The sequence below is a fragment of the Triticum urartu genome, chromosome 1A (assembly GCF_056163025.1).
Source record: "Triticum urartu cultivar PI428250 chromosome 1A, HENAU_Tu73, whole genome shotgun sequence".
NCBI lineage: Eukaryota > Viridiplantae > Streptophyta > Magnoliopsida > Poales > Poaceae > Triticum > Triticum urartu.
In genome coordinates this window covers 379,448,258-379,475,245 of record NC_141873.1, presented here as the reverse complement: position 1 = coordinate 379,475,245, position 26,988 = coordinate 379,448,258, and the positions used below count along the sequence as shown (strand labels likewise).

At 46.9% G+C, this 26,988-nt stretch overlaps 1 pseudogene; it reads left to right on the top strand.

The window, feature by feature from the left end:
• The first annotated feature begins 490 nt into the window (after positions 1-490).
• Positions 491-26,594, top strand: LOC147991318 (uncharacterized; annotated as a pseudogene).
• The last annotated feature ends 394 nt before the right edge of the window (positions 26,595-26,988 follow it).

Here is a 26,988-nt window from a genome sequence, read left to right as displayed (position 1 = left end):
GCCTCCCTACTCACCCCAGTCAAACGGGGTTGCCGAGCGGAAAAACCGTACTCTAACTGATTTGGTTAACGCCATGTTAGATACGTCGGGTTTATCCAATGCATGGTGGGGGGAGGCTATAATGACATCATGTCATGTCCTGAATAAAGTTTCGACAAAGGTTAACGAGATCACTCCTTACGAGAAGTGGACCAAGAGAAGGACAACACTCTCGTACTTACGTACCTGGGGATGCTTGGCGAAAGTTAATGTGCCGATCCCCAAAAAGCGTAAGCTTGGACCAAAGACTGTGGACTGTGTTAATTTGGGCTACGCTATGAATAGTGTTGGCTATAGATTTCTAGTAGTGAAATCCGAGGTACCTAACATGAAGATTGGTACAATTATGGAGTCTAAAGATGCTACATTCTTTGAGGACATTTTCCCCATGAGAGATGTACAAAGCACTTCTAGACAGGAATCTGAGGAGACTCCTGAACCTGCCATTCCGATGGAATATTATAATCAAACACATGATGAAAATCCCGAGGAGGATAATGAGGAATCCCTTGGTAGGGGCAAGAGACAAAGGACTGTAAAGATATTTGGTGATGATTTCTTCATATACCTCATGGAGGATAATCTCACTTCTATTTCAGAAGCGTATGCATCTCCAGAAGCTGACTACTGGAAGGATGCGGTCCGTAGCGAGATGGATTCCATCATGGCTAACGGGACTTGGGAGCTTACTGAACGTCCTTATGGTTGCAAACCATTGGGATGCAAGTGGATGTCCAAGAAGAAGCTTAGGCTCGACGGTACGATAGAAAAGTACAAGGCTAGGCTTGTGGCCAAGGGCTACGCCCAGAAAGAAGAAGAAGATTTCTTCGACACCTATTCACCTGTGGCCAGACTGACCACCATTCGAGTATTACTCTCGTTGGCGGCCTCACATGGTCTTCTCATTCATCAGATGGATGTTAAGACGGCTTTCCTGAACGGAGAGCTAAAGGAGGAAATCTATATGCAACAGCCTGATGGCTTTGTGATGGATGGTCAGGAAGGAAATGTGTGTAAGTTGGTGAAATCTTTGTATGGCCTGAGACAAGCGCCTAAGCAATGGCATGCCAAGTTTAATGAAACGTTGACATCTGTTGGCTTTGTTGTTAATGAGGCCGACAAATGTGTATACTATCGCTATGGTGGGGGCGAAGGAGTTATACTGTGTTTGTATGTTGATGACATACTGATATTTAGGACTAATCTCAAGTTGATCGAGGAAGTTAAGTCTTTCCTATCTCAGAACTTTGAGATGAAGGACCTTGGAGTGGCTGATGTTATCTTGAACATCAAGCTATTGAGAGATGATGAAGGTGGGATTACACTTCTGCAATCCCATTATGTTGAGAAGGTGTTGAGTCGTTTTGGATATTCGGACTACAAACCATCTCAAACACCATATGATCCTAGTGTGCTGATTCGAAAGTCTAAAGGCACAGTTATAGATCAATTGAGATACTCTCAGATTGTTGGTTCACTCCAGTATCTAGCGAGCGCAACGAGGCCTGACATTGCATTTGCTATTAGCAAACTGAGACGGTTTGTTTCCAAACCGGGTGATGTACATTGGCGTGCTCTTGAGAGAGTTATGCACTATCTGAAAGGTACTATGAACTATGGACTTCATTATACCGGATACCCGTCGGTACTTGAAGGGTATAGTGATGCGAATTGGATCTCTGATGCTGATGAGATGAAGGCCACAACTGGGTATATGTTTACTCTTGGAGGTGGTGATGTTTCCTGGAAGTCTTGCAAGCAAACGATCTTAACAAGATCGACAATGGAAGCAGAATTAACAGCATTAGACACATCGGGTGGCGAAGTAGAATGGCTTCGAGATCTGTTGATGGACTTGCCAGTGGTTGAGAAGCCGGTTCCGGCCGTCCTTATGAACTGTGACAATCAAACAGTTATTGTCAAGGTGAAGAGTTCAAAGGACAACATGAAGTCCAACAAACACATAAGAATGAGATTGAAAGCTGTCAGAAAATTGAGAAACTCCGGAGTGATAGCATTGAATTATATTCAAACGGCTAAGAATCTGGCAGATCCCTTTACTAAAGGGCTATCACGTGTTGTGATAGATAGCGCATCAAGGGAGATGGGTATGAGACCCACATGAGTTGCCCTAGTAGTAACCCAACCTATGTGATCGGAGATCCCGTGAAGTAGGACCTGGGAAAACAAGCCAGTGGTGAACTGAGGAGAGTAACTTTAATTACCCACTCCGTTGGAGATGCAATACTCTCGGAAACTGTATGGAAGGATGACTACTGTCTTAATGTGTTCCAAGACTTATATGCATAAGCAAGATGCTATCCTACAGAGCGATCTTTGGAGGAACACACCTATATGAGCCCGACTGCTAGTCACAGTCTATGAGATTGGGGTGATCTTTAGGAAGCTCATGAACAGGCCAGGAGTGTGACTAATATGCTCCACCCGAGGGGTCGGCCTTCGGCAGCCTCGTATCAGTGAGACTTGTGGTGAAACTTCTTGACGCCAAACTGACAATTCAAGGCATAGTCCATTGTTCAGTTGTGAAGGAGTGCAACTACTTGGTCTAGGTGGAGCTCAACCTTAATCGGTCTTCACTGAGATGCTGGTATATCAAAACAGCGTTTGGAACAAAGGACAAAGTGGGCCCCTGAGATCTGGTGGGGGATTGTTGAAATATGAGATGGGTCTAGAGCCCATATGACAATTTCAGATTTGATATCTAAGGGCCCATGTAGGTGGCATGGCAAGGTGGTGGGAAGTTTAGTCCCACCCCGGAAGTGGAAGGAGAGTTGGAGTGGTTTATAAGGGATTCTCTTCCTCATGTTATTGGAGCTTGAGAAGAGATGAGGCCCTCGCGCACTCCTCCTCCTCCGCTCGCCTCGCAACGCCACGCCTCGCCTCGCCTCGCCTCGTCACGACGCGTCGCGGGTTGCGGGATTGAGCCGAGCCGAGCTCACCCATATGCGCTTCTTTTTGCCGGTCAGGAATGGAGAGTCTTTGACAGGTGGGGCCACGATCTGAGACGTCGGATCGTGGGCTACCGACTTGGACGTGGGTTCAGCCCACGTCTCTCCATGCGCAGCCGCACATATATATGTGGGGCGCTGCCAACCCTAGCCGCCACGAAATAGAACGCATCTCCGCCTCCACGCCCACGTCGTTCCTCTGCTACTGTTGCCGCCGGCGACTCCGTCCCATTCACCGCGTACACGATTGACGGGAGAGCAGGCCTCCGAAACCCCGCCTCTCCGGATCCTGTACGGGAGAGGGGCGATTAGGTTTTTGGGTAGCGATTACGTGACTGCTCGCTTCTGTTCATCTACGTCCGCATCACCTTCGTCATCACCATGTCGACCGACGCCGACCGTGCCGCCGCTGAGAAGGCCGAGACCGACAAGAAGGCCGCCGAGGATGCCGCGGCTGCTGCCGCCGCCACCACCGCTGCGTGGCCGATTGGAGGGTATACATCGTTTATCCTTCTTGTGTTTCTTTCTGTTGTAGCAGTACTAGCGATATGCGTAGATGTTTCTACTATATGCGTAGTACATGCTCTGTTAGATCGTAATCAGTGTGTCATCAATGCTGTCCATGTCATGTTCATGATTTATTCATGGATTAACTTAATCGAAAAACTGCCTATTTACTTATCAGTTTCCTTGGCCTTCTTGGTGTAATGTTGCCAATTCTCCTCAATGACCTGTCTAAACTCAAAAAATGTTTTATGACCTGCAAAACCATGTTAGAGTTTGAATGGAGTTCTCCACCAATTTTGGAAGCATAAATTTTAAACCGGTCAAGCACAGTGCCACATATTTTGAACCGAGCACTTCCTTTCTATAAGAACAAATTCACTGAGGTTCCTTTCGTGAGTGGGGGTTTAACTGGAGGTTTACTTGCTGTTACCCTCAAAAAATGTTTCGTTTTTCCGCTGCACCGGGATGCTTGAACTGCGTTCGGTCCGGCCAAAAAAGCAAAGCTAGCCTCAACTGCATCCGGTTCCTAACCTGGACCCGTGTTCAGACCTCCGAATCCATCGAGACACTGCCAGCTTCGCTCTTGGATCCTTTTCGCGACGGCATAGCTAGCTGTACGTACACTGCCATTCCCATTCGGGTCGATCCTTAGCGCGCGCAATGACCTGCCACGGGCACTGATTATGCCCAAAAACGACGTGACGGATGGGCATAAAGAAGGCCATGATAACGCTGCTTTCCGACCCTATTTACCCTTTAATTTCCATATATCTTCCCACATGCCCGCAGTATCTCTGGTCGACAGATCGACGCCGCGAAATTCAATTAAGTTGGGCAAGCACATAAATCGTACGGGCGATCGCTATGGCTAGCTAGCTTCACCGCGCCGCATCTGGCCCGGCACGCCGGCATGCGTCGCCTCGCCCGGGATGCTTCGACGACACGCGGAAACCAACCGCTTGCATGCATCCATCGATCGATCGCAGCTAGGCAATCTCCTGACTCGATCGCCAGCTCGTGATCGGGATCCCCGGGTCGCTTTCCGGCGACTTTCTTGCTCGCTCGCTGGCTTGAACCGGCTAGGCTGTGGGCGATCAATGTGGCGCGTGCAGTGATCGGTTGCTAGGGCGATGCGCACCTAACTTGGTCGCGGTTTCGAGGAGGCGCGGAGCACGAGCCGAGTTAATGCGGGGCGCTCACCAGCCAGTTGGCGCCGCTCTTCTGCGTACCGTAGGAGTACGTGGTGGTTCGACTCCACTCAGCTCCGGCGGTTGAGTCCAAAGTGTCGAGCATGCGGTGCTCTCGCTCACGTAGGACGGTGGGAGTAGGTTTCCTGGTGAAGTAAGTTGGATGGGAGCACCTGATCCATGGATGGATTGATGCAGGGACTTTGTCAGGAGTATTTGGGTCGGTTTGGTTGAGGAGTAGAGATAGAGTAGAGCACTCCTGCCGGGCGGGGTAATTAACAGCCATCATGCGTCGCGGCCGGCCGTCGCGCGAATCGCATGATGCCATGTTGCCATGCGGTGCACCCGGCCAGGGGCATCGAGTAGCGTGGTAAACTAGTAATTCTACCTCTGCACCCGGCAGCGATGTTCAGTACACTGTCAGCTCAGGTTCAGCTACCCCTGCCTCCGTTTCAGAGAAAACAAAAGTTACCAGGAAGAGTACTCACCATGCATGGCACTCCACTTAATTAGCTGCCTCGTCGTGGCATCATTACCGCAAGTACGCATGGCCAACAGCAATCTTGGACGCACACGACTACCAGCACAGCACAGCTGTTCTGGACTTCTGGTGGTAGCATGGAGCATCCCCATTCTGGATTATCGACCAACAGCGACCTCTGATCACCCACCCACGAGTAACACTGCGTTTCACACTTGGAGCCAGTCTATACGTATGCAGCACGAAAGTTTCTACGCGGACATGATTACAACGCCGAGGGAAGAAATCGGTGCGCACCAGCACACGCCGCATCCCACATGGTGATCGACTGAGAGGTGAACAGACGGAGCTAGCGACGGGTCGAGGCCGCGAACGCACCGGCTGAGCTGGGGCTGATAGGCCTCAGTAGTCAGGCTCATCCGTGTACGAAAGCGGCGTCTAACATGGTCGATCGACGCAACGTAGCCTGCTGCATGCATGTGACGGAATCGATTCGCCCGCCGGTGCGACGTCCCTGCAAGTCTCCTCTGGCTGTGGGTGCCGATCGGCCGGTCGTCTCGTCTGCGCGCTCTCTCCGCCTCAGACGTCCCTTTCAGCAAAGCAAAGCAGCACGCAGGCAGGCAGGTACGTGGTAGATATGCATGCATGTGTTGTGTGCCTGCAACTGCAAGTGGCCACTTTACATCTGCACTCCCGGCGAGCGAGCAACCACCGCTCCCTCCGGTGCCCTGCGCCGACCACTGTTTTTTCTTCTTCTTCGCTTCTTCACTCCTTTTCTGCGGTTTATCTGCATCCGCTGGTGATCTCGAGTCGAGCACGAGCACGCGAGGGGTCGCTAGAGAACACCAGCTTTCCGGGAGGTGGTTGCCGCTGCGAGCCGCATTGATGAAGGGGGCTAGCTCGAGCACCGCAGGGCGGTTAACGGAAGCTTTTAATAATGGCCAGATACGGAACAAAAGCTGGAGTAACACCAGCACACTGTCCAGCCTTTTGTCCCCGGTTTCGCGAGAGCAAGATGACAACGCTGCCGCGGCGAGTTCTCGGGAGCAAGGAGACATGACCGATGACTCCATCCATGGCCTGGCCTTGGCATGTAGTAGTACGATGGCAAGTGGTAACCAAGAATGAGTGCAAACGAAGGTTTTGCCGGCAGCCGGACTTGAGTTTCAGTGCAGTGGAGAGGATAATGCTGCGTGGTTTCGTTTCGTTTCGTTTCGTTTTCTCCCCGGAACCCGGAGCATGGAGCGAGAATAATGGTAACGGACGCGCAATGCCGCGACTGCGACCGAGATGATTAACGGCAACGGACGCAACCGAGTTCGTTGGCTATGGCTGGGCCGGGACAAGGAACAGAGCTTAGAGCATCTCCAACAGCCACGCTAAGCGCCGCACGTAAAAAACTTGTTTGTCGCACGCGCTTCGGCTGGTTTAGCGCGCCCGCCTGCGCTGGCTCCAGCAGCCGCGCGCGCCACTCCAGCAGAGCGCAAAAATACAGCGCGCGCGCCGCACAAACCACATATACATGTATTATAAGCAAAAATAATTAAACAAACAAAATAAATCAATAATAAATAGTTCAATTTCGTTATCATTACAACTCAAACAAATAGTTTATCGTTCAGTACAACAAATGCAATAAACACAACAAATAGTTCATTAACAATACAATGTCGAATGCAGATATCATCATGCTCTTTGTCGTCCATGCCATGCCCACCACTCTTCAATCAAATCATTCTGAGGTTCATTGTGCGTTGCGGGACGCCGAATGGCATGATAGGAAGCAATAAAACGGGCTACCCTTTCAGCCCTCCGTCGCATTCGCACGGGATATCCCAAAAGCTCATATCGTAAGTAGTCTAAATCTTGGCCACGCTCATTCTCGATGTCATATTGTGCATGATCACACAAGCGTGCATAATGTATCAAAGCATTTTTTGATCGCAAAATCTAGCCGGTCCTCTCACAATAGCAAATTGAGCTTGCAAAATCCCAAATGCTCTCTCCACATCTTTTCTAGCCGCCGCATGAGCATTGTGGAAGTCAACATTTTTCTTACCTTCCGGCTTTTTCAGCGGCTTCACGAAGGTTTGCCACTTTGGATAGATGCCATCCGCTAGATAATAGCCATAGTTGTACGTACGGCCATTTGCTACAAACTGCACCGGTGGCAACTCACCGTTTGCAATCTTATTCATCAGTGGTGACCGGTTGACAACATTGATGTCATTCAAAGATCCAGGCATTCCAAAGAATGCATGCCAAATTCAAGTCTCCTGATCGGCCACCGCTTCAAGGATTATAGTGGAACCCTTTTTTGACCGTGGAATTGCCCATGCCATGCCTTTGGACAATTCTTCCAACTCCAATGCATGCAATCTATTGAGCCAAGCATGCCAAGAAAACCGCGAGCTTAGTTCATCGCCAATAGCCTTGCGACGTCTTCAGCATTGGAAGATCTCAAATACTCCTCGCCAAACACTTGCACAATTCCCACTGCAAAGCGCTTGACACACATGATGGCTTGGCTCTTACCCATAGCCAAGTGATCATCAACAAGATCAGTCGGTATACCGTATGCCAACATACGCAAAGCGGCTGTCACCTTCTGAAAGGTGCTATGCCCGAGCTCTCCGGCGGCATTCCTCCTTTGCTGAAAAAAACGGTCATGACTCGCTAGTTTCTCTGCAATGCGCCTGAACAACTCGGTGCTCATCCTAAACCGGCGACGAAAATACGACTGGGGGTATATGGGATTCTCCGCAAAATAATGCCTGATCAATCTGTTGTGGGCATCGATCCTATCCCTTCAAATTTTCTGCCGACCCATAACCGAACCACCGTGCTTCGGTTTTTTTATATGCATAGCTAGGATCATTGCAAGATCCTCCTCCTCTTCCATATCAAATTCTTCTTCGGAAGAATCATACGACGAACTCATCTACAATGTTCAATACTATACTATAAAAACTACAATTCAAAAGATGCATCAAATTCATGAAGTTTGAGCAATACATACCTTGTAGGCGTTTTGTCAAACACCTTGCGGGCGCGGCGCGGCAGCGAGCGCTCGGGCGCTGTTCCTCGGACGACGGAGGCGCGCGAGCGCCGGCGGGACTAGGAGGGGAAGGGGCGGAAGCGCGGGCGCGCGGGGATAGGCTGTAACACCCTCGATGCGACTATATCTCCCGCGTGTCGAGGCACGACTTAGAGGCATAATCGCATGGAAGGCATATGTCGCAAGTCAGGTAATCATCACAAACATCCCATGTAATATAGATAATAAAAGGGATAACATAGTTGGCTTACACTCGCCACGTCAATCAAGGTACATAAATAACATTACATCATCCAAACACTCATGGCCCGACTACGGCGCCAAAATAGAAGATAACCCAACATGCGACACGGTCCCAATCACCCCCAACTGGGCACCACTACTGATCATCGGGAAAGGAAACATAATAACGTTGAGAGTCCTCGTCAAACTCCCACTTGAGCTCGAGCGCGTCTCCTGGAGCGGAATCATCAGGCCCTGCATCTGGTGTAATAGTAATCTGTGAGCCACAGGGACTCAGCAATCTCGCACCCTCGCGATCAAGACTATTTAAGCTTATAGGTAGGGTAAGGTAAATATAAGTGGAGCTGCAGCAAGCGACTAGCATATATGGTGGCTAACTTATTCGCAAAAGAGAGCGAGAAGAGGAGGCAAAGCGCGAGCGAGAAACTAAAGGACAACTTGCGCAAACATTACTCCAACACCGTGTCCACTTCCCGGACTCCGCCGAGAAGAGGCCATCACGGTAACACACTCAGTTGATTCATTTTAATTAAGTTAAGGTTCAAGTTATCTACAACCGGACATTAACAAATTCCCATCTGCCCATAACCGCGGGCACGGCTTTCGAAAGTTCAAATCCCTGCAGGGGAGTCCCAACTTAGCCCATGAAAAGCTCTCACGGTCAACGAAGGAATAGACCTCCTCCCGAGACGTTCCGATCAGACTCGGTACCTCGGTTCTTCAAGACATTTCGGCGGGTTAAAACAAGACCAGCAACACCGCCCGAATGTGCCGACAAATCCCGATAGGAGCTGCACATATCTCGTTCTCAGGGCACACTCAGATGAGCAAGACGTTGGGTAGGCCAGCCCAGAGTTGCCCCTGGTAGCCCCGGACATCGCTCAGTTGGACCAACACTCACAGGAGCACTGGCCCGGGGGGGCTAAAATAAGATGACCCTTGAGTCTGCAGAACCCAAGGGAAAGAAAAGGCTAGGTGGCGAATGGTAAAACCAATGTTGGGCATTGCTGGAAAAGCTTTAATCAAGGCGAACTATCAAGGGGTTCCCATTATAACCCAACCGCGTAAGGAACGCAAAATCCGGGAACATAACACCGATATGACAGAAACTAGCGCAGCAAGAGTGGAACAAAACACTAGGCGAGAGGCCGAGCCTTGCACCCTTTACCAAGTATATAGATGCATTAAGATAACAAGATAATATGATGATATCCCAACAAGTAAATAAATGTTCCAACAAGGAACGACCTCTAATCTTCACCTGCAACTAGCAACGCTATAAGAGGGGCTGAGCAAAGCGGTAACATAGCCAATCAACGGTTTGCTAGGACATGGTGGGTTAGAGGTTTGACATGGCAATTGGGAGGCTTGAAAGCAAAATGGTAGGCATCGTAGCAATGGCATAGCAAAAGAGCGAGCAATCTAGCATAGCAAAGATAGTAGTGGTTTCGAGAGTATGATCATCTTGCCTGCAAAGCTGTCATAGTTGACTGGAACCTCGAAAGCAAACTCAACGGGCTCCTCGTTAGCGAACTCGTCTTCCGGCTCTACCCAAACAAGACAAACAAGCAACAAGGGCACAATCAACCACGTGCAAGCTCAAACAATAAGATGCAAACATGGTATGCTATGCGGGATGCAATGCGGGATGCTTATACAAGATGTGACAGGGAATGCATGAACCTGGCCTCAACTTGGAAATCCAAGTGTGCCACTAGAAATATGAGATGAAATCGCTTGAAAACGATATAAAGAACGCCGGAATCGGAGTTACGGTTTGGAAATGGCAAGCGATTCAAATATGACACCGGTCTGCGATTTACAACAAGTAGCCATCTAAATGCAATGAGATGAACATGTTACAGCACCCAAACATGACAACAAAATACATGGCAGGGATGCATTCAAGATGCTTAACAAAAGTCTAGCACTGAGCTACGGACAATTCATCCATTAACAGGTTCAAACAAGCATGGCAAAACTGCATATGGTAAACAGATCTCAGACTTAGTGAAATTAACACTTGTCTGAAATTTCAGATCAGATAGCCCTCTTCGGAGCAACAAAACTACATGCTACAGGACCTGAACATGGCAAAATAAAACATGGCATGGAGCTACTCAAATAGCTTAACAAAAGTCCCTTAGTGACCTTGAGCCAAAAGGGATCAGAAAATATACTAACAAGCACGTGAACATAGCAAAAGCATAATCAGTTTTGAGACTTAGTGAAAACTGACACATGCTGAAAACAGATATCAAGTAGGCATGTAAACGAGCTCGATGCACTCACTACGGTGCAAGTCATGACAATATAAGCATACATCTATCAAGAACACACAAAATTCAAGCTAGACATGGCAAGAACAATGGCATAGCATGCATGGATCAACTACAACAACACCGGCAAAATTGCAAACAAGTTGACAATCTGCCCAGATTACAAAGTAGCAAAAGTAGAGCTCGATTGACTCAAGCTAGGGTGCTCCATAATTGCAAACAAAGACATGAATGGATAGAGCACTACAAGATTAATAAAACATCCTTACTGATCATCCTCAAAAGAGGCACGGATCTCTCGGAAACAACATGAACATATGACAACATGGGATAAACAGCTCAAGGACTTAGTGGAATTGCTAAGTCCCTGAAAACAGAATTACCAAGTGCACCACTTTGTAAGCTTGCACTAGTCACCACATACATCACAAAAATACATGGGTTGCACCTCTAGAAAGATGACAAACCCCTTAACAAAACATATGTAGATCATCAGCGCATATCATGCACACAATAATCATGGCAAAAATGACAAAAAGCTAAATGGAGCAGCAGATCTGACGATTAACTCAAGTAGCCCTCTTCTAACAGCATTTTGGGCATCAAGATGAACTAAAATGAAAATGATGCAATGGAATGAAATGATGTACTCTCTGAGATGAACATTTTGATATGCTATATGCATGAATCGGAGCTACGGATGCAAAGTTATGAGGCCATGAACAGGAGCACTTGGATCTGGAATTTTGGGGACTTAGTAGAAAAAAACACCTCCGGATCTAGGGTTTACTGTTCACGGCACGCGAACCGAGGTGGCGGCGCTGCTCGCCGGGGAAGACGAGGACGACGGCGGCCGGGGCCGGCGGCGGCGGATCCGGCTCTCCCGCGGCCGGATCCGGCCGGAGACGAGGTCGGGGACGGCGGAGGTGCGGCGGCGGCCTCGCGGTGGGCTCGGGCAGCGGGCGCCAGCGAGCTCCGGTGGAAGGCGGCGGCGCGGGGGAGTGCGGCGGCCGGAGCGGTTGAAGGCGGCGGCGGGATGAAGGGCGCGGGCGGCGGCGTCCTAGGGCTTGCGAGGGCTCGACGTGGGCTTCGCGGGCCTCGCGCGGCGGCGGGTTGGCGGCGGTGACGTGGCTGGCGGCGGTTGGCGACGGTGACGATGTCCGGCGCGGTCCGGACAATGTTCGGCGCGCGGAGGGCGAGATCTAGGGTTTCGGGAGAGGGGGATCCGAGATTTTCGAGGAGGACCTATTTATAGGCATAGAGGGAGCTAGGAGAGTCCAAATGAGGTGCGATTTTGTTGGAAATATGCCCTAGAGGCAATAATAAATTAGTTATTATTATATTTCCTTGTTCATGATAATCGTTTATTATCCATGCTAAAATTGTATTGATAGGAAACTCGGATACATGTGTGGATACATAGACAACACCATGTCCCTAGTAAGCCTCTAGTTGACTAGCTCGTTGATCAATAGATGGTTATGGTTTCCTGACCATGGACATTGGATGTCATTGATAACGGGATCACATCATTAGGAGAATGATGTGATGGACAAAGACCCAATCCTAAGCCTAGCACAAGATCATGTAGTTCGTATGCTAAAGCTTTTCTAATGTCAAGTATCATTTCCTTAGACCATGAGATTGTGCAACTCCCGGATACCGTAGGAGTGCTTTGGGTGTGCCAAACGTCACAACGTAACTGGGTGGCTATAAAGGTACACTACAGGTATCTCCGAAAGTGTCTGTTGGGTTGGCACGAATCAAGACTGGGATTTGTCACTCCGTGTAAACGGAGAGGTATCTCTGGGCCCACTCGGTAGGACATCATCATAATGTGCACAATATGATCAAGGAGTTGATCACGGGATGATGTGTTACGGAACGAGTAAAGAGACTTGCCGGTAATGAGATTGAACAAGGTATCGGGATACCGACGATCGAATCTCGGGCAAGTATTGTACCGATAGACAAAGGGAATTGTATACGGGATTGATTAAGTCCTTGACATCGTGGTTCATCCGATGAGATCATCGTGGAACATGTGGGAGCCAACATGGGTATCCAGATCCCGCTGTTGGTTATTGACCGGAGAGTCATCTCGGTCATGTCTGCATGTCTCCCGAACCTGTAGGGTCTACACACTTAAGGTTCGGTGACGCTAGGGTTATAGAGATATTAGTATGCGGTAACCCGAAAGTTGTTCGGAGTCCCGGATGAGATCCCGAACGTCACGAGGAGTTCCGGAATGGTCCGGAGGTAAAGAATTATATATAGGAAGTGCTATTTCGGCCATCGGGACAAGTTTCGGGGTCACCGGTATTGTACCGGGACCACCGGAAGGGTCCCGGGGGTCCACCGGGTGGGGCCACCTGCCCCGGGGGGCCACATGGGCTATAGGGGGTGCGCCTTGGCCTATATGGGCCAAGGGCACCAGCCCCAAGAGGCCCATGCGCCAAGAGAAGAGGGAAAGGAAGAGTCCTAAAGGGGGAAGGCACCTCCTAGGTGCCTTGGGGAGGATGGACTCCTCCCTTGGCCGCACCCTTCCTTGGAGGAAGGGCCAAGGCTGCGCCCCCCCTCTCCCTTGGCCCTATATATAGTTGGGGAAAGGGAGGGCAGCAACACATAAGCCCTGGCGCCTCCCTCTCCCTCCCATGACACATGTCCCTCCTCCCGCAGCGCTTGGCGAAGCCCTGTTGGAATCCCGCTACTTCCACCACCACGCCGTCGTGCTGCTGGATCTCCATCAACCTCTCCTCCCCCCTTGCTGGATCAAGTAGGAGAAGACGTCACTGCTCCGTACGTGTGTTGAACGCGGAGGTGCCGTCCGTTCAGCGCTAGGATCATCGGTGATTTGGATCACGACGAGTACGACTCCATCAACCCCGTTCTCTTGAACGCTTCCGCGCGTGATCTACAAGGGTATGTAGATCCACTCCTCCCTCGTTGCTAGATGACTCCATAGATAGATCTTGGTGACACGTAGGAAAATTTTGAATTTATGCTACGTTCCCCAACAGTGGCATCATGAGCTAGGTCTATGCGTAGTTTCTATGCACGAGTAGAACACAAAGTAGTTGTGGGCGTTGATTTTGTTCAATATGCTTGCCGTTACTAGTCTTATCTTGATTCGGCGGCATCGTGGGATGAAGCGGCCCGGACCGACCTTACACGTACTCTTACGTGAGACTGGTTCCACCGACTGACAGGCACTAGTTGCATAAGGTGGCTAGCGGGTGTATGTCTCTCCCACTTTAGTCGGATCGGATTCGATGAAAAGGGTCCTTATGAAGGGTAAATAGCAATTGGCATATCACGTTGTGGTTTTTGCGTAGGTAAGAAACGTTCTTGCTAGAAACCCATAGCAGCCACGTAAAACATGCAAACAACAATTAGAGGACGTCTAACTTGTTTTTGCAGGGTATGCTATGTGATGTGATATGGCCAAAGGATGTGATGAATGATATATGTGATGTATGAGATGATCATGTTCTTGTAATAGGAATCACGACTTGCATGTCGATGAGTATGACAACCGGCAGGAGCCATAGGAGTTGTCTTAACTTATTTATGACCTGTGTGTCAACATAAACGTCATGTAATTACTTTACTTTATTGCTAACCGTTAGTCATAGTAGTAGAAGTAATAGTTGGCGAGACAACTTCATGAAGACACGATGATGGAGATCATGATGATGGAGATCATGGTGTCATGCCGGTGACAAGATGATCATGGAGCCCCAAGATGGAGATCAAAGGAGCTATATGATATTGGCCATATCATGTCACTATTATTTGATTGCATGTGATGTTTATCATGTTTTTGCATCTTGTTTACTTAGAACGACGGTAGTAAATAAGATGATCCCTCATAATAATTTTAAGAAGGTGTTCCCCCTAACTGTGCACCGTTGCGACAGTTCGTTGTTTCGAAGCACCACGTGATGATCGGGTGTGATAGATTCTAACGTTCACATACAACGGGTGTAAGACAGATTTACACACGCGAAACACTTAGGTTGACTTGACGAGCCTAGCATGTACAGACATGGCCTCGGAACACAAGAGACCGAAAGGTCGAGCATGAGTCGTATAGAAGATACGATCAACATGAAGATGTTCACCGGTGTTGACTAGTCCGTCTCACGTGATGATCGGACACGGCCTAGTTGACTCGGATCATGTAATCACTTAGATGACTAGAGGGATGTCTATCTGAGTGGGAGTTCATAAGATGAATTTAATTATCCTGAACATAGTCAAAAGATCTTCGCAAATTATGTCGTAGCTCGCGCTTCAGTTCTACTGTTTAGATAAGTTCCTAGAGAAAATTTAGTTGAAAGTTGATAGTAGCAATTATGCGGACTAGGTCCATAAACTGAGGATTGTCCTCATTGCTTCATAGAAGGCTTATGTCCTTAATGCACCACTCAGTGTGCTGAACCTCGAACGTTGTCTGTGGATGTTGCGAACATCTGACATACACATTTTGATAACTACGTGATAGTTCAGTTAAACGGTTTAGAGTTGAGGCACCGAAGACGTTTTGAAACGTCGAAAAACATATGAGATGTTTCGAGGGCTGAAATTGGGATTTTAGGCTCGTGCCCACGTCAAGAGGTATAAGACCTCCGACGATTTTCTTAGCCTGCAAACTAAGGGAGAAAATCTCAATTGTTGAACTTATGCTCAGATTGTCTGAGTACAACAATCACTTGAATCGAGTGGGAGTTGATCTTCCAGATGAAATAGTGATGGTTCTCCGAAGTCATTACCACCAAGTTGCTTGAGCTTCGTGATGAACTATAATATATCAGGGACATACATGATGATCCTTGAGATATTCGCGATGTTTGACACCACAAAAGTAGAGATCAAGAAGGAGCATCAATTGTTGATGGTTGGTGAAACCACTAGTTTCAGGAAGGGCAAGGGCAAAAAGGGATGCTTCATGAAACGGCAAATCAGCTGTTGCTCTAGTGAAGAAACCCAAGATTGAACCCAAACCCGAGACTAAGTGCTTCTGTAATAAAGGGAACAGCCACTGGAGCAGAATTACCCTAGATACTTGGTAGATAAGAAGGCTGGCAAGGTCGATAGAAGTATATTGGATGTATTATGTTAATGTGTACTTTACGAGTACTCCTAGTAGCACCAGGGTATTAGATACCGGTTCGGTTGCTAAGTGTTAGTAACTCGAAATAAAAGCTACAGAATAAACGGAGACTAGCTAAAGGTGAGATGACGATATGTGTTGGAAGTATTTCCAAGGTTGATATGATCAAGCATCGCACGCTCCCTCTACCATCGAGATTGGTATTAAAACCTAAATAATTGTTATTTGGTGTTTGCGTTGAGCATAGACATGATTGGATTATGTCTATTGCAATACGGTTATTCATTTAAAGAGAATAATGGTTACTCTGTTTATTTGAATAATACCTTCAATGGTCTTACACCTGAAATGAATGGTTTATTAAATCTCGATCGTAGTGATACACATGTTCATGCCAAAAGATAGTAATGATAGTACCACCTACTTGTGGCACTGCCACGTAAGTCATATCGGTATAAAACGCATGAAGAAGCTCCATGTTGATGGATCTTTGGGCTCACTTGTTTTGAAAGGTTTGAGACATGCGAACCATGTCTATTGGTGTATATGCATGAAGAAACTCCATGCAAATGGACCATTTGGACTCACTTGATTTTGAATCACTTGAGACATGCAAATCATACCACATGGGCAAGATGACTGAAAGCCTTGTTTTTAGTAAAATGGAACTAGAAAGCAACTTGTTGGAAGTAATACATTTGATGTGTGAAATCCAATGAGTGCTGAGGCATGTAGTGAATATCATTATATTCTTACTTCACAAATGATTTGAGTAGATGTTGACTATATTTACTTGATGAATCATGAGTCTGAATTATTGAAAGGTTCAAGTAATTTCAGGGTGAAGTTGAAAGATCGTCGTGACAAGAGGATAAAATATCTATGATATGATCATAGAGATGAATATCTGAATTACGAGTTTGGCATAGAATTAAGACATTGTGGAAATTGTTTCACTACTAATACAGCCTGGAACACCATAGTGTGATGGTGTGTCCGAACATCATAACGGCACCCTATTGGATATGATGCATACCATGATGTCTCTTATCGAATTACCACGATAGTTTATGGGTTAGGCATTAGAGACAACCACATTCACTTTAAATAGGGCACCACGTAATTCCGATGAGATGACACCGTATGAACTATGGTTTAGGGAAACCTAAGCTGTCATTTCTTAAAAGTTTGGGGCTGCGACGCTTATGTGAAAAAGTTTCAGGCTGATAAGCTCAAACCCAAAGCGGATAAATGCATCTTCATAGGACACCCAAAACAGTTGGGTATACCTCCTGTCTCAGATTCGAAAGCAATAAGGGATTGTTTCTAGAATCGGGTCCTTTCTCGAGGAAAAGTTTCTCTCGAAAGAATTGAGTGGGAGGATGGTGGAGACTTGATGAGGTTATTGAATCGTCTCTTCAACTAGTGTGTGACAGGGCACAGGGAGTTGTTCCTGTGGCACCTACACCAATTGAAGTGGAAGCTTATGATAGTGATCATGAAACTTCAGATCAAGTCACTACCAAACCTCGTGGGATGACAAGGATGCGTACTACTTCAGAGTGGTACGTAATCCTGTCTTGTAAGTCATGTTGCTAGACAACAATGAACCAACGAGCTATGGAGAAGCAATGGTGGGCCCGGATTCCGATAAATGGCTCGAGGCCATAAAATCCGAGAGAGGATCCATGTATGAAAACAAAGTGTAGACTTTGGCAGAACGGCTCGATGGTCGTAATGCTATTGAGTACAGATGGATTTTAAAAGGAAGACGGACAATGATGGTAAATGTCACCATTAAGAAAGCTCGACTTGTCGTTAAGATGTTTTCCGACAAGTTCAAAAAGTTGACTACGATGAGACTTTCTCACTCGTAGCGATGCTAAGAGTCTGTTGGAATTATATTAGCGATTACTGCATTATTTATGAAATCTTGCAGATAGGATGTCAAAACATTGTTTTCTCGACGATTTTCTTGAGGAAAGGTTGTATGTGATACAACCGGAAGGTTTTGTCAATCCTGAAAGATGCCAATAAGTATGCAAAGCTCCAGCAATCCTTCTGAGGACTGGAGTAAGCATCTTGGAGTTGGAATGTATGCTTTGATGAGATGATCAAAGATTTTGGGTGTATACAAAGTTTATGAGAAACTTGTATTTCCAAAGAAGTGAGTGGGAGCACTATAGAATTTCTGATGAATATATGTTATTGACATATTGTTGATCAGAAATGACGTAGAATTTCTGGAAAGCATATAGGGTTATTTGAAAAGTGTTTTTCAATGGAAAGCCTGGATTAAGCTACTTGAACATTGAGCATCAAGATCTATAAGGATAGATCAAAACGCTTAATGGTACTTTCAAATGAGCACATACCTTGACATGATCTTGAAGGTGTTCAAGATGGATCAGTCAAAGAAGGAGTTCTTGCCTGAGTTGTAAGGTATGAAGTTAAGACTTAAAGCTCGACCATGGCAGAATAGAGAGAAGGGACGAAGGTCGTCCCCTATGCTTAAGACATAGGCCCTACAGTATGCTATGTTGTGTACCGCACCTGTAATGTGCCTTGCCATGATCAGTCAAGGGGTACAAGAGTGATCCAAGAATGGATCACAAGACAGCGGTCAAAGTTATCCTTAGTAACTAGTGGACTAAGGAATTTTCTCGATTATGGAGGTGGTAAAAGAGTTCGTCGTAAAGGGTTACGCCGATGCAAACCTTGACACTAATCCAGATTATTCTAAGTAGTAAACTGGATTCCTATAGTAGAACAATTATTTGGAATAGCTCCAAATGTAGCGTAGTAGTTGCATCTACAAGATGACATAGAAATTTGCGAAGTACATACGGATCTGAAAGATTCAGACCCGTTGACTATAACATCTCTCACAAGCATAACATGATCAGACCTAGAACTCATTGAGTGTTAATCACATGGTAATGTGAACTAGATTATTGACTCTAGTAAACTCTTTGGGTGTTAGTCACATGGGGATGTGACCTTGAGTGTTAGTCACATAGCGATGTGAACTGGATTATTGACTCTAGTGCAAGTGGGAGACTGTTGGAAATATGCCCTAGAGGCAATAATAAATTAGTTATTATTATATTTCCTTGTTCATGATAATCGTTTATTATCCATGCTAGAATTGTATTGATAGGAAACTCAGATACATGTGTGGATACATAGACAACACCATGTCCCTAGTAAGCCTCTAGTTGACTAGCTCGTTGATCAATAGATGGTTACGGTTTCCTGACCATGGACATTGGATGTCATTGATAACGGGATCACATCATTAGGAGAATGATGTGATGGACAAAGACCCAATCCTAAGCCTAGCACAAGATCATGTAGTTCGTATGCTAAAGCTTTTCTAATGTCAAGTATCATTTCCTTAGACCATGAGATTGTGCAACTCCCGGATACCGTAGGAGTGCTTTGGGTGTGCCAAACGTCACAACGTAACTGGGTGGCTATAAAGGTACACTACAGGTATCTCCGAAAATGTCTGTTGGGTTGGCACGAATCGAGACTGGGATTTGTCACTCCGTGTAAACGGAGAGGTATCTCTGGGCCCACTCGGTAGGACATCATCATAATGTGCACAATATGATCAAGGAGTTGATCACGGGATGATGTGTTACGGAATGAGTAAAGAGACCTGCCGGTAACGAGATTGAACAAGGTATCGGGATACCGGCGATCGAATCTCGGGCAAGTATTGTACCGATAGACAAAGGGAATTGTATACGGGATTGATTAAATCCTTGACATCGTGGTTCATCCGATGAGATCATCGTGGAACATGTGGGAGCCAACATGGGTATCCAGATCCGCTGTTGGTTATTGACCGGAGAGTCATCTCGGTCATGTCTGCATGTCTCCCGAACCCGTAGGGTCTACACACCTAAGGTTTGGTGACGCTAGGGTTATAGAGATATTAGTATGCAGTAACCCGAAAGTTGTTCGGAGTCCCGGACGAGATCCCGGACGTCACGAGGAGTTCCGGAATGGTCCGGAGGCAAAGAATTATATATAGGAAGTGCTATTTCGGCCATCGGGACAAGTTTCAGGGTCACCGGTATTGTACCGGGACCACCGGAAGGGTCCCGGGGGTCCACCGGGTGGGGCCACCTGCCCCGGGGGGCCACATGGGCTATAGGGGGTGCGCCTTGGCCTATATGGGCCAAGGGCACCAGCCCCAAGAGGCCCATGCGCCAAGAGAAGAGGGAAAGGAAGAGTCCTAAAGGGGGAAGGCACCTCCTAGGTGCCTTTGGGAGGATGGACTCCTTCCTTGGCCGCACCCTTCCTTGGAGGAAGGGCCAAGGCTGCGCCCCCCTCTCCCTTGGCCCTATATATAGTGGGGTAAAGGGAGGGCAGCAATACATAAGCCCTGTCGCCTTCCTCTCCCTCCCATGACACATCTCCCTCCTCCCACAGCGCTTGGCGAAGCCCTATTGAAATCCCGCTATTTCCACCACCACGCCGTCGTGCTACTGGATCTCCATCAACCTCTTCTCCCCCCTTACTGGATCAAGTAGGAGGAGACGTCACTGCTCCGTACGTGTGTTGAACGCGGAGGTGCCGTCCGTTCGGCGCTAGGATCATCGGTGATTTGGATCACGATGAGTACGACTCCATCAACCCCGTTCTCTTGAACGCTTCCGCGCGCGATCTACAAGGGTATGTAGATCCACTCCTCCCTCGTTGCTAGATGACTCCATAGATAGATCTTGGTGACACGTAGGAAAATTTTGAATTTATGCTACGTTCCCCAACAGTTTTCGACCACGCGATCGTGATCGAACGCTCTAGATGATGGAGAAGGTTTATGTGGGTTTTGGGCCAACTTGGAGGGGTGTTGGCCTGCAACACACACGAGGCCTTTTCGGTCCCTCGATTAACCGTTGGAGTATCAAACGAAGTCCAAATGATACGAAACTTGACAGGCGGTCTAACGGTAGTAAACCAAGGCCGCTTGGCAAGTCTCGGTCCAATCCGAAAATGTTTAAACCCCACACACGAAAGAAAGCTAGAAATGACCACCGGAGGAGAACGAAGCGCCGGAATGCAAAACGGACAACGGGGAAAATGCTCGAATGCATGAGATGAACACGTATGCAAGTGCAATGCACATGATGACATGATATGAGATGCAATGACAATGATAACAACACACGGAGATAAAGACCCGAACCCGAGAAAAATAAAATAACTTAACGCCGGAAACGGCAAGAGTTGGAGTACAAATTGGAAAAGTCATATCCGGGGTGTTACATAGAACGGGGAAGCCTGAACGGTCGCCGGGGGGCGCGGGCGGCGGCGGCGGCGCGGCCGGACGGGGGGTGGAAGTGGGAGAGGAAGTGCGGGCGCGAGCGCTGAAGTGTGCCGCGCACTGCAGCGGACGACCGAAATACACCGCGCGGCTAAGTGTTTTCGACCGCGCGCCTAACCCGTTATAGCGCGCGCGCAAAAACGGCGCTCCCGCTGAAACGACCCGCCGCATTGCGCGCGCGCTAAAACGGCCTAATTTGCGACGCGGCGTTAGTTTAGCGCGGCTGTTGGAGATGCTCTTACAATCTTCTTATCCTATCCTTTCCTTGAGCTTTACCCCAAAGAAACATCCCCAATTATGCGGCCTGGCGAATGGGCGACACCATAATCTATCATAGTCGTCCCGGCCGGATATAAACCAGTCCAAGGATTAGTTAATGAACGGCCAAGTTCCCAAGGGCAGTGATCAGCGAGTGATCCGTGCCGTCTATTGGGGGCTCCGCTCCTGCTGTAGCAAAGGAACTTCCTCCTTGGGGCCCGGGGACACGCCGCAAACGGCCGTGATTCAAGCTGCTTCTGCTTGCAGCAAGCAACCAGAAAGAGTAGATAGATCAGCCAAAAACACTTCTTTGACCGGCAATGCCTACGAGCTAGACTAGACCCTGTAGAGTCGCGACGGCCCACATGTAAGTGAGTCTCGAGAGGCAAACCCAGGTCGTGAGTTCGGACGAGACGGGACGGACGGGGTGCGTCGCCGGGCGGCCCACCATCAACGGCCCTTTTCCTGGGCTCGGGCCCTTTATTCTGTTCCCACACTCTCTAACGAGAAAAACTGTCTCGGCGCACGCCGTTGCCCTGCCCCTGACCTGACCCCACGCCCACGCCCGCTACCCCTTTAAATTACCGACTCGGGACCGCCTGCATGTATGTATGTATATACGTGAAACTGAAAAGTGACCGGCCGGCCGGAGTAGATCAGCGCACACATGGTGCCGCCATGCGACGCGACGCGACCCGACCTCTGCCACTGCCACGCACGCGCCCATGCCGTGCAGCATTTATCCCGGTGGTCGCGGCTTCCGACGAGGAATAAATTCGCCCGTCGGTGGCCGGTGCGCCGTGCCCCGCCGATGCCGGTGATCTCCTCTCTACAGTGGCCTTCAGGCTGCTGTGCGTACGTGCCAGCGTCTCCTTGGCCGGTCCAGTAGGATTGTAGCAGGCCCGGCATTTCTTCTAAGCTGTTCATTGGCATCTAGCAGCATCGGTTAGCCGACTTCGTTATCCGCTAAGTAAATTGTAGTGGCATTACTATATAATCCTCCTGCTCTTGCAGGGGTGAAGCGTATCGTGGTTGGTACCCTAGTACGGACTCTTTACATGTATTCTGTGTGAATGGGATCATGTATATACTACCGTGGATGCTCTGCAGGTGTGCCGTGCATGCGTGGCACGTGATGAGTGGTTAGTGGGATCTTAACTTTGAACCACGCCTGTGGTGTGAGCACCGTTCCCCCCGAAACTTCACCATTTCCCCGCCTCTCGGGAGAGGATTTTGGTTAGTACGTACGTATTTTTGTGCTTCAGCATCTCGAGAAGGGAGTGTGCATCGCAGGCCCACAGCCCGACCTCCCTTTTTATCCGAAATGAGTATTTGGCGAGAACAGCTGCACAAAAGCAGGATCGCCAAGCCGATCGCCGGAGCCTCGCCCGCGTCGCGTGCACGGTCACATGCGCGGCGCCGGCGCGGCATGTGGATGTGTTTCTCGCTGCGACGCCAACGCGAACGTGGTTGTTGCTTGGAGTGGTGTGTCAGCCGCGCCGCGCATGTGAGATCATGGTGCCTGCGGGCCCAGTGCGTCTTGACTTCTTTCCTCCTGCGTGCCTAGCTTCCACCAAAACTGATGCAATGCCTTGCCACGGCTGCTGCTCGGATAAGCCTGGGTCCATGTCATGTCACATGGTTTTATGGCAAAATGCAACTGCTCTAGTTGGAAATTTTAGACACCAGGCTTCTTTTTTTCTTCGTGATGTATAGTAGGCGCTCGTGAGATACATGGACGTGTAAAGAACAATTTTTGTCTACCGAAGGATCGTTGATCTCTTGATATGAAAAGTTGTGGGCTAGGGACTCAGCTAAGCCTGCACAGACCTGATTTTCTTCTTCTTTTGAACAGCCCTGAAATGACACGCGTCGTTATTGCGAGCAGGAACGAGCAGAGCTGGCCCATTAAGATGCGGACGGGTTATCGAACCAAGTTCCACTACGGTATCAAACCTTACATCTGGTTTCTGCAAGGCCCGTCAGCTTCTTCTTTTTAAAATTGTTTCACTGTTTCTGGTTCTTTTATATTTGTTCCCTCTCTTTCATCACCCCCTTTTCTCATTTCTTCTTTTTTTTCCTTTTTAAATGTCATTATTTTTTCGAGTCAATGAACATTTTTTAAATCCATGAACAATTTCTAAATTCGTGAATATTTTTAAAATTCATGAACATGTTTGAATTTATAAAGTTATAGTTTTAAAACATTTTACAGATCTTTATGATCATTATAATAATTTGGGAACATTATAAAAATTCATGGCTATTTTTCAATTCGTGAATATTTATTGAAATTGTGAATATTTTCTTATTCATGAACATATCTACAATTATTGAATAGTTTACAAATTCATGAATTATTTTAATATTTGCATTTTTTTCATATTCAGAGAGATTTTACAAATTTGTGATGTTTTTTTTGAATTCATCAACCTGTTTCAAATCCATCAATATTTTCACAGTTTTGAACCTTTTACAAACTAAAAATGATTTTCTAGTTCATGAATAGTTTTTTAACTCGTGGATATTTTGAAAATTCCTTAATATTTTTCAAATGCATGAATATCTTCCAAATCTATGATCCTGCTACAAATTTAAAACCATTTTAAAATTCATCAATAGTGTTGTAATTTATAAATAGTTTTTAAATTCTTTAATGTTTTTTCAACTCATTAGCAATTTTTCCAAATTGCTTCTTTTCTAGTTCATGAACACTCTTTAATTTGTAAACAGTTTATAAATTAATGAACTTTTTTTATAAAATTAGTAAAATTAAAAAATTCTTTTAAATTACGAAAAATGTATTTGGCAACCCTGTGACAGTTTACAAAAACGCCACACCACCTGGATGCCGTCGATTTTGAATCCAACGTGCGTTACTCATTCCAGGGAGCTGTTTCTTTTTTTCTCTCGCTGGTGTGTGGGCCACCGCTGCACGTCCGCTCGCTCGAACCGTCTCCCCCCGATGCGGACTTAACTCCTCCCTCCCCCACCACTCCCTCAATTTATTCGTAACCGCGCGCCGCTCCGCTCTCTGGTTCTCGGCCGCTCTGCCCCCACTCTCTCTCCGTCGACGGCGAGCGGCGGCGCCTTCTCCGGCCGATTCTCGGCGCCAGTGTTCTGTTCCACCGGCGAGTCTCGACTCAATCCCCCTCACATCTGCCCCAGTAGTTCATGCTCTGTTTCTCAACGCCGTTAGTGGCGGGATGTTCGTCGGGTTGGTCGCAGGTTGGAACAAGCGAGGAAAGCGTCCAATACGTTCAATTCGTGGTGCATTTGCTATTTTGTTAGCCCCTGTTCCGCATGCACATAGTTTTACTGCTTAATTTGCCGTTTTCGATTTCATGGGTAATTGCTGTAATTTTTGAACTGATCCCCTCTACCACACGGCTCGATTCTGATTTCTAGGGTTTTCTCCAGTTGCAAAGCCATTATGTCTCCGTTCATGATTCGCCGTCGTTATCCTATGATGATTTCTGCCGTTATTTTGGTCGCCGGTAGGGTTTGGTGCGGAGATTTTACAATGACTCTCCTCACTTTTGTATCTATGTTGGGCTCTGTTTTATCATGCTCTTATGGTTGCAATGAAGGCATTGAATTACCACCTATATAATTAGGTTGCTGGTGAGAATCCCATACTATTTGTGTGTTTTATATGTAGTTTATCTCGTTTTTGTGTTTAGGTTGTCATGATGGATTGCTTGTTGTAGCACTATCAGTTGTGTCTCATTTTCATGATGCATGTGTTTTCTAACTGATGGATGTGCCATCATTTAACTTACTCGAACTTTAATTGTGAATATTACCATTAGTGGTGTGAATAATTTATTAGGAGTCACCTGTAAATTTTATCATGTCACTGATTTTTTAATACTTAGTGATGTGATGTCCAATATATGTGTTTGCGTGTAAGTTGTTGTCATCCCTAATTTTCATGATGCATTTTTGTGTTTCTAACTGATGGATGTGCCATCATTTAACTTACCTGAACTCTAATTGTGAATATTACCATCAGTGGTGTGAATAATTTATCAGGAGTCACCTGTAAATTTTATCATGTCACTGATTTTTAATACTTAGTGCTGCGATGTCCAATACATGTGTTTGTGTGTAAGTTGTTGCCATCCCTATTTTTCATAAGTTATCTTGCTCGATACATACATTTTATCGGTGTATCATAAGCAAAAAAAATCAGGTATTCAATATCTATTAGAAGCACACATGTCCTTATTTTTGTTTTCGTCCTTCTCTGTTGTGGATGAGTTATCTTGTTGTATGTTCACAAGTTACCAATGTATGATAAGGATATGTGTGTGACTATTAATTCAACAGCCTGCATCCTTTATGCTCACTTTTTTCTCTTTGGTATTCTTGTGTGTCAGATCACAATGCTAATGAAGCGCAAATTAGATGATGACTTTGAGGGGGTGAACCCCTTAAAGAAGCAGAAGCCTCCCGCAGATCGGAACAGGGCTTCTCCTAGTGCTCTTGTGACTGCCTGTAAGGATATGTCAGATGAGAGAATATCCGCGATTGATGACATGGATTTCACTAGTCTGCGCAATATCAAGTGTGATAGTCTGTTCAATCGGCTTTCTCAATGGCTTGCTGGTCTATACGACCCTGATTCCCATGAGGTTGTTGTACCTGGTCGCGGAAGGTTACCGGTTAGTGAAGAGTCTATGCATCGTATAATGGGTGTGCCCCGAGGTGATATTGCAGTGGATTTCAAGGTTCCTACAGATGCACAACTTGAACTTGCGGGAGATCTTTTTGGTGATCTTGGACATGCTCCTAAAACTGTGGATGTATTAAACCTTATCTTGAGCACTAACCGGCATGATGACAATTTTAAGCGCTTGTGGCTTGTGCTTGCTGCCAGCACTATGATGGTGCCGACGACTTCCAACAAGATCAGCACCAGAGGGTATCATGTGTTGGTAAGCACATCTGGCTATCTTTCTAGTTCACATTTTTTATCTCTTTTTCTTTTCTGTTTTTTAACCTGGTAACTTTTTTGCTTCTTAGTCTGATGATTATGCACATATGCACTTTGATAATTTTCCCTGATTTTTGGAGTGTGGTAATTTCTATCCCTTTGATTTTTTTTATGATCTGAAGTGTGGTAATTATGTAGTAATGCACTTGATAAATTTTTCTGAAAGCATGGTAATTATATAGTAATGCACCTGATAACTTTTTATGAAGGTGTAGTAATTACATAGTGATGCACCTAATAACACTAAAAAAAAGACACACCCGTGACATTTTGGGCCGAACGAATTTTTTTCTGTCATACATATGACACTTCTATGACGATAATTGTGACAAAACCTGGTATCATCATAGATGTGGTGGGCTCCTACTTCTATGACAAAAAATCATGACAGAAAATGGGCTTTCCGTTCTGGGCGGGCCGAAGACGCAGCAGCATGACATTCTTTGGGCCGTCCATGACAGAAAAAAACCGTGGTAGAAGCGAAGGGGAGGAAAATTTCGGGGAGTTCCCGGTT